This window comes from Nannospalax galili, unplaced genomic scaffold, assembly GCF_000622305.1.
Source record: "Nannospalax galili isolate Female #2095 unplaced genomic scaffold, S.galili_v1.0 scaffold324, whole genome shotgun sequence".
Taxonomy (NCBI): Eukaryota; Metazoa; Chordata; class Mammalia; order Rodentia; family Spalacidae; genus Nannospalax; species Nannospalax galili.
Genome location: NW_008353027.1, coordinates 5,272,369 through 5,280,895, shown reverse-complemented (window position 1 = coordinate 5,280,895; position 8,527 = coordinate 5,272,369). Strand labels below are relative to the sequence as shown.

General features: G+C 37.3%; 1 protein-coding gene and 1 non-coding gene across 8 annotated transcripts in view; both read left to right on the top strand.

The window, feature by feature from the left end:
• The window catches only part of Pdss2 (decaprenyl diphosphate synthase subunit 2), a 305,129-nt gene that overhangs the window by 45,764 nt on the left and 250,838 nt on the right, over positions 1–8,527 (top strand). The gene's annotated exons all lie outside the window — the stretch shown is intronic.
• On the top strand, positions 4,431–4,645 carry LOC115067198. Its single transcript, XR_003846634.1, has one exon. It is a non-coding gene; the product is annotated as a small nucleolar RNA U3 (small nucleolar RNA).

Sequence of the window (8,527 nt, the reverse complement as noted above, 5' to 3'; positions counted from 1 at the left end):
GTATTTTGTATGAAAAAAAAAAAAAAAAAAACAAGTGTCTTCTTGGGGTTCCTCAGGTTGAGGTGGGGAATGAGAGCAAATCATTCTGGAGGAACGCAAGGGAAAATGGCTTTAGATACTTGGGTGACGATAGAATTTATTCTCATAATTGTTTTAATAGCTTTTGTATAATCCTCATCGCTATTATGAGATATAAAATGTATTTATCAAATCTGTAATCATTGTGCCAAAAAATCTGAATTACTGTAATATTTTGTATATTGTTAAAACTGTAACTTTAAGTGTAAAAAAAAATTTTTTTAAAAAACAGTGCAATGGAAAAATTAAAATTGTCTACTTAGAAAAAAAAAAAGAAGAGAAAGAAAGCCCATCATGGCAGTGCACATCTTTAATCCCAGCACTTGGGAGGCAGAGGCAGGCAGATCTCTGTGAGTTCCAAATGAGCTGGGGCTATAGGAAGACCCTGTCTTAAAAAGATGAGGGGAGGGGAGGGGAAGGGGGGGAGAGGAAGGGGGAGGGGGAGGAGCTCCTCTTTTCATGGGAACTGAGATAGCCAACTGCTTTTCCCTGAAGCGCAGTTGCCAGATGTGGGCCTATTTCTATATCAGGTATGCTCCAGGCAGTCCCCTAGCTGGGTCTCTATCAAGGAAAAAGTGAAATCAGAAAGCCTTTTGTGAGTTGTGTCAGCTGGATTGACAGGTGCAAATTTAGAGAAGTCCAAAATGCCTAGCTTCCCACCCCACACCCCTATAAAACATTTCCTAGGTGCTGCAGTAGTAGTGAAGGCTAGAAGTGAGGCTGGAACACCCAGGTAAATTTCTTGCAGTCTTGTGCTGCTTAGGAGATTTACTAAATTTTAAAACTTGTGGATTTCAGGACGCTTTCCAATCTTACAATGCATTGAGGATTCCAAGGGGATTTTGCTCCTATGACTTAATAGCTATTGATATTTATTATCTCTGAAAATTAGAAATTAAAAGGAAGAAAATTTAAATTAACTTAAACATATAACGAACTCATTGCATGCTAACATTAATAAGCTTCAGAAAAAATTATTTTTAAAATAATTCAAAATTCCAAAATGTTACTGAAGAATAGACTTGTTTTGTATTCTTGTATTATTACTGTCTGACTTAGTAGGAGATAGCTGAATTTTCATGTCTGCTTCTGTCTTCAGTTCATTGCAGTGTGTTTTGATTGAAGCAGATGAAGACAATCTAGCCTCACACAGATAAGTTGGAAAAAAGAGGGGTAATTTAATAGCTTTTCCAGAAAATTGTGAGTATTCTTCTTTGGTCCTGTGCCTATAGTAGTTTCTTAGGGTTAGATGCATTGAGGAATATGAAACCACATCATTGAACTTTTTGTGCTTTATTACATTAAAATCCATTACTCTGCTGGGCGTGGTGGCACACGCCTTTAATCCCAGCACTCCGGAGGCAGAGGCAGGCGGATTTCTGTGAGTTCAAGGCCAGCCTGGTCTACATAGTGAGTTCCAGGATAGCTGGGAGACCCTGTCTCAGAAAGACCAAAAAAAAAAAAAAAATCCATTGCTCTATTTTGGTATTTATTTAATATATATGCGTGTATTGCCTGCATGTGTCATGCAGTGCCGGAGGATGTCACAGCCTCTGGAACTGTAGTGGCAGACAGTTGTTAGCTGCCATAATGTTCTGGAAACTGAACTCAGGTCCTCTATTAGGGCTGTCAGTGCTCTTAACCCTTGAGCCATCTCTCCAGCCCCTATATTTTGTATTTTAAGTAAATATTTTGTCTGTCTTTGATTTGTGTGATGAGTTGGTTGTTTAGAAATACTGGTTTACTGAAGTTTGTGGACCTTCTAAACATTGACATGTTTCGTTATACTATCCTTGAAAGCATCATCATAGTGCTCTCATTCAAAAAAATTGGTAAATGATGGAAAGCTGTCAAGGTTACAGTGACTCATACATGTTTCCAGAATCCTAACATTGACCTGAAAGTTCAAATTTTATCATTTGTAACAAGTAGTGTTACTTTTGAGAAAACACATAATAACCATCCATGTTGAAAGACCATAATTTGTTTTATTAGCTGTTCTTTCAAGTAAAGCTAGTGTTTCTTGGGGTGGGTGGGGGGAGATAATAGCTAATTCAGCTTGCAAATCAAAGAATCACACAAATATTCTTCCCTGAGATAGGAACTAATCGGAAAAAAAAAATGCTTTACATGTAGAACTACTCATTTTGCATCTTAGTTTATAAAAACGACATGCACTTAGAGTTAGGAGTTAATATACTTAACTATTTTTGCTATTTTATCAAAGATATTAAGTAAAACGGGTCATTTTTTCCTACTGTGAGTGAATGGCACTGAAGAATGTAGTCATGTGGGTGGTGCCACTGTCTTGGGTTGTGCCAGGGTTCCAGCAGTTTTGCACATCATTGCTTTTGCACCATTAGTGTCAATGTCAACACAATGAGAAGAGTAAATAACTTAGTATTATCATAGTTTTTATTTCATATATTCCCCAGACCATATTTGAACCCTACTAAGCTAGAGGAAGGGGCCTATACAAACTGACATCTTCACCCTTGAGATATTTGAAATCAGAGGATAACCAGAATCTAACCATAGTTGTATTCTAGGCCCATCCCAGCCCTGTTCCTTTGCTTAACAGTAGAAAGCAAGTCTTCTATGGGAAACAGCACCAACCACAGCCCCTGCAGTTATAATGTAGTGCTTGACTTACAGTCAGATATTATGAGTCAGGATTTTGCTTTTAGCCACAAGGGAATAACAGGATCTAAAAGTGCCTTTTCTTAATAAACAGCTAGGAAACCAGACAGTATACATGAAACAACTGTCTTCCTAGATTGGACAATGGGCAACTTAGTATTGTCATTCCACAGAGAAGGAAAACAGAAGAGCTAGCTTCATGATTATCTTGGCTTCCTGCCTAGAGGTAATTGCCAGATTGTGGTACATGGAAGAGAAATCTAAATAGCACCCTGTTAGTGCTGAGTGGTGTGAGACATAGATCAGAGTTTAGGGAAGTCCTGATGGGTAGAACATACAGGCTAATATAGTTAAAGGAAGGAGTTGTACAGATAAAGAGTTCTAGATATCTATATCAGAGTCATTTTGAGTGCTGCATATGGGCAGAGTGAAATTCCATGAGGCTTGGCAAGAAACAGCTTGCACAAAAAAAAAAAAAAAAAGTTAGTGAAGAATAGTAACCTGAACAATCCCCAGTGCATATACAGAACCAGAGATCAGTTGAGCTCCATCAACCACAGTGAAAAGGCCTCTGAATATATGGGATATTCAGGGAGAGACTTCTGAAAATTCACATCTTTAAGTTGGAACTAAATTAGATCTAGAATAAAGAGTATTGTAAAGCTGAGTGTGTAATCCCAGCACTCAGAAGGCTGAGGCCAAGGGACTGCAGAGTTTAAGGCTAGCCTGGGCTGAAGAGTGAGACTTTATTTCAACAAAGAAGCAAACAAAGAAGACTCTTCTTTGTCTATCCTAAATGTAATACCACATCAAACAAATTAGCTCACATATAATTTAACTGCCAACTAGAACAAAGTTCAACCCTGTTTACATGGATATAACAAAATCTAGTAGTCACAGCATACCAGATAGGTCTAGAAACATGAAAATATAATTCATAATTGAAAATGAACATCTAGAAATAGACATGGTGGAATTGGCAGACAAGAATATTGAAGAGCTTTATTAAGTATAATAAATATGTTCAAGTAATTAAAACATGATCACTATAGACTGAGAAGCAGAAATATAAAGAACCAAATAGAATGAATTCCACTTGATGAGATCACAGACAAGTTAGATACTGCAGAAGATCAATGATCTTAAAAATAAAAGTATCCAAGCTGGGTGTGATAGTACACACCTTTAATCCCAGCACTTGGGAGGCAAAGGAAGGCCTCTGTGAGTTCAAGGCCAGCCTGGTCTACATAGTGAGTGCCAAGCCAGCAGGGACTACAGGGAAACACTGTCTCAAGAAGACTGGAAACATAAAAAATAAAAAATTAAAAAATAAAAGTATCTAGAGTGAAGGACAGAAATGAGAGTGGAAAACTTCACAGAACTTCATTATCATGTAGGCCAGTATTAAGTAGTTTAAAGCATGAATAACTAGAAAACAAAAAGTGGAGACATAAGAAATTAATGCCCTAAGTTTTCCAAATTTGATGGGAAGTATCAACTAACAGATCCAAGAGGCTCAGCAAACAGTAAGCAGAATAAAAAAAGCCAACAACAGGGTATGTCATAATCAAATTGCTAAAATAAGTGGTAAAGAAAACAGTCTTAAAATTCAGAGAAAAAAAGGCAGATTGAGTACAGAGGAACAAAGGTAATAATTAGTATAGACATCTCAGAAAATACAAAAAAACAGAAAGATTAAAAAAATGGCATTCAAGTCTATACTTTCAGGGATCATTTCTATAGTTCGTTACTAAAGAAGTTTCTCTGACTGTGCAGAGTACCCGAAACCACAAGGAGGAGACGTAGCATTCTCTCCTGAGCGTGAAGCTGGCTCCTGATGTTGCTTCGCTCCAACTGCCTTTTGCCATTGACGATTCGTCTTCTCTTTTTTGGGAGAGTAGAGGGAGAGGATGCAAACTTGAATGGTTAAAAAAAAAAGAAAATGGCATTTAAAAAGTTTTGATAGAAAAGAATTTCTGTCAACCACATTACTATACCCACTAAAAATGTCCTTCATAAATGGAGAGGAATACTTTTTTAGATAAATTAAAACTGGAGAAAGCATTACTAACAGGCTAGTGCCACAGGTAGTGTTAAACAGCTTTCTTTAGGCCAGGCATGGTGGTGCATGCCTTTAATCCCAGCACTTGGGAGGCAGAGGCAGGTGGATCTTTGTGAGTTCAAGGCCAGCCTGGTCTACATAGTGAGTTCCAGGACAGCTGGGGCTACAGGGAGACCCTGTCTCAAAAAAACAAAAAAACCAACCAACCAACCAAAAAAAAAAAAAAGCTTTCTTTAGACAGACTGAAAATGATCATATAAGAATGAAGAGCTTTGAAAATATGAAATACATGAGGGAAATACAAGTTTTTTTCTCATCAAAAGTGTAAGGATAGTTAAATAGACAACAATGATAGCAGTATATTATGGGATTTTTAACATTTGAAGAATAAAATGTGTGAAAATGAGAATAGAGGATATGGCAGGGGATGACTAGTATACAGTATTTTCCTTTATCCTCAGTTTAGTTACTCCAACAACTTGTGTTCTGAAAATAACAGTCAACTTTAAATTGTGTACCATTCTGAGTAGTATAATGAGTCTTGTGCCATCGTACTGTGCCAGATTATCAGTCCTCCCTTGGTCTGTGTCTTCGAGCTGTCTTGGTTTTCAGATTGACTGCTGAGTATGGCATTGCATGTGTATAAGATTTGCTACTGTCCACAATTTGAGGCATTCACTGGAGGTCTTGGGATGTTTTCCCCATGGATAAAGAGGACCACTGTACTGCTGAAAAGTTAATATATGAAGATAGGTATAATATTATTCAAATGTAGATCATAATAAAGTGTACATACTGAAAATCTACTTGAAAAATAAGTCAAATAGTCTAAATAAAATGCAATACTAGGGAGTACTCAATCTAGAAGGAAGCAGGAAATGAACAAAGGAGAAAGAAACAAAGTACAAGTAAGACAAATAGAACACAAATACATAGTAAACCTGTAGATTTAAACCTAGACTTATCAATAATTGCATTAGCTATAAGTGGTCACACTACTCCAGTTAAACTGTTTCCAGGCTATGTTTTCTTTTTTCTGTTTGTTTTTATCAAATTTTTGTGTATTTCATACAGAACATTTTAAATCAATCTTATTAATCATCTTTATATCCCCATCCCCACTGGTACCCTCCCATACCTGGAGCCCATATACTCTTTCATCCCTGTTAAGGCCCACTGTGTCAAGTCAGTGTCCCCAGACATTCGCCAGTGCAAGTCCATCCACTGAGGTCTAGTCAGCCTATCCAGAGTCCCTGGTTTTAGGAAGATCAACTCTTCTTCATCTAGCAGCAGTCAGTTGCCAATATTTCTTCAGATAATGTTGGGGTCTACTGTTTGTTTTCCCAGTTCTATGCTTGGTTTTTGTCTGCCTGAGTTTGCATGGGACTTGTGTATGGTGACACCATTATGTTCTCCCTCATATGTGGATCCTAGCACCAAATCCTTTTAAATGGGTATGTATCTAGACATAACTACAGGAACCAGAATAATGAAAAGGAACCAGGGAGGTAAAGGGAAAGAAAAGAACCTGAGAGAAAAGAACAGTAGGAGACAGGTGTTACTGAATAAGAAATGGACAAAAATGGTTATTTAAATGGTTATTTAAATGGGAGGGGGAGGGAAGGTTATACAAGAAACCTTAGGGATAAGGGAAAGAAGGAGCTCAAGAGAGGTGGGACCATAGGAGACCGGTATTATCAAGGGAAAAATGGGGGGAAATGGGGGGGCACTTTAAATGAGGAAACCATGGCAGAAGGGTTAGACAGTGAGAGAGGAGAGATAAATAATGCCTAGCTAGTTAAAAAAAAAAAAAAAGACAGAGGGAATCATATTAGTCCAACAACCTAATGACAAATCACACATACATACTCTCTACATGAGTCCAAGTGTATAGCTAAAGGCTACATAACAAGAAACAGTGCCAGACAGGAGAAACCTTCCTTTGAGTTGTTGGCCAGGATGGTCCGAGAGACTCCCAAAATTACTCAGGCTATTGCCACAGCCCTTGACGGCCTCTCAGAACTTGAAGGTAAGACCCTACTGCTGAAGACAGAATCTACTTCAGGCTATGTGTTTTTAAAAGGAAAATAATACTTGCTATCTATAAGAAATTCATTTTAATGTAGAATCTACATTTATGTATACATATACATGTACACATACAAATATATGCATGCATGTGTACATACATATATAAGCCATGAAAGCAGAAGGGAGACTCTTAGAGTGAGGAAATGGGCCAGTAAAGGAATAGGGCATAATATATGGGAGTACAATCAAAGTACAGTGATAGATGTATGAAAATGTCATAATGAAGCTTATTTCATATGCTTACTAAAGTAATGAAAAAATAAAAAATTCATTTTAAATAAAACCCAAAGAGTGGGGAAAAAATGCCATCTAAACACTGAGAAAATTGACTCTATTACCTTAAAACTGGACTTGAGAACAAAGAATATTTCAAGAGATAGAAAGGAGTATTTAAAAATGATAAAAGAGTTCACAAAGATGTAGCTATTCATCCTGTGCATATACCAGGGCTTCAAATTACATGGACCAAAAACTGGCAACTAGAGGCTGGAGAGATGGCTCAGTGGTTAAGAGCACTGGCTGCTCTTGCAGAGGATCCGAGTTCTGTTCCCAGAACCCACATGATGGCCAACAATCATCTGTAACTCCAGTTCCAGGGAATCTGACGCCTTCCTCTGATTTCATGGGTATTACATGACACTGGTGCACTTACATACATACAGGCAAAACACTCATACATGTGAAATAAAAATAAATTAAAAAGTAAAACCTGGCAACTAAAATAGACAACTTCACAAGTATATATGATGACTTCAACACTCCTCTTTTAGTAATTGATAGAAAAAAAACACATATATTAAATGTATAGGAATATAAAAGACTATGGCCTACCTTGACCTAAATGACACTTAACAGAATATACCCCCAAACACTTCAGAATAAACATTCTTCTCAAGTACACATAGAATGTTCACCATTCACCCAGATCAGCCATACACTGGGAGGTTTTTTTTTTAAGAAACAAAAAACTCAATCAGACATGGTAGTACACACCTTTAATTCTAACACTTGAGATACAGGGGCAGGTAAATCTCTCTGTGAGTTCAAGGCCAGCTTGGTCTACATAGAGAATTCCAGGCTAGCTAGGGATACAAGGAGACCCTGTCTCAAATACTGCTTTCTCTCCAAAGTCAATACATTTAAACATCTCTAAATCACAAACTATATGCCTTAACCAAAACGTAATTCACTAAGGAAAAGATATCTGGAAATTCTCAAATACTTAGAAATTAAACAGATCTACGAACTAGTTTATGGGTAAAATAAATCATGGGATTTGTGGGATACTAGAACAATGCTAGTAAGAAACTTATTTTAGATTAATAATTTCAGTAAGCTTCTACCTAAATAAAGGAGAAAGGAAGAACAAATTCAACCTAAAGTAAGATACTAAGAATTCAGAGAGATAGAAAATGGACACATGGTAGGGGAAAATATTAAAGCAAACTCTCACTTTTTTTGAAGATTAATAGACCCACCAATATCAGAAAGGGCATTAAGAAGGGTGGAGAGACATGGGCAGCCCTATTTGGGCATGAGGGCAGTGTAGTAGGTATTGGACATGAGACAGTAAGAAAGGAGACCAAACAGGCTAAGCCTCAAGGGGAGTTGAAGCTTGAGGTCTGGATGGACTTGTTCTGTGGTCCTCCTAGAATT